We start from the raw sequence: 618 nt of genomic DNA, 5'->3' as shown, positions 1-618 counted from the left end.
TTTCATTGTCTTTATTGCTGCTATAATTTAGGTTTAAATTATTGCACTGTAACTACTTAAGAACACTTAGTATTTCCATATTCATTATCACTGCATCCCTGCTTCTTTATAGATTTGGCATCTTTTACTTTGCAAACTGATGCTTAATTTTGTGATTTTATTAAATTCTGTGTGGACCTGGTGAAGAGTGGAAATGTTATTCTGCTTAAAAGATTGTACTAGCAGGTTGTCCAAGTAAAAGTGGATGATAGCTACCGATATCCAACCTTGAGTTGGGATTTATGCATGTTAAATTAATTCTTTTTTTCTGATTATATCAAACTGCAGATTAAAGACTGATGCTTGGGGTTATTCCCATCCCTAAGCAGATATCTTCCAATTCTAATAAGCAAAATCACAAGAGTGACAAAGGCATTGAGCAGCAGAGTGAATTTTTCACTATTTATCATTTACATTTGGGTGTTTATGGGGATTTTGTATGTGTTTATATAGAATGTTCTAGTACTAAGCACAGTGTAAGTTATTGTATTAGTGTATAAAAAAGTGTACTTTTTCTGGTTATATATAGGCAGTTTTTAAATAAAATGTTCTCCTAGAATCTCAGTCGTCTTCTTTCTT

The sequence above is a fragment of the Vipera ursinii genome (genome assembly GCF_947247035.1).
Source record: "Vipera ursinii genome assembly, chromosome: 2".
In the NCBI taxonomy this organism is placed as follows: domain Eukaryota; kingdom Metazoa; phylum Chordata; class Lepidosauria; order Squamata; family Viperidae; genus Vipera; species Vipera ursinii.
The sequence above is the reverse complement of the archived record's forward strand: the minus strand, read 5'-3'. Positions refer to the sequence as shown.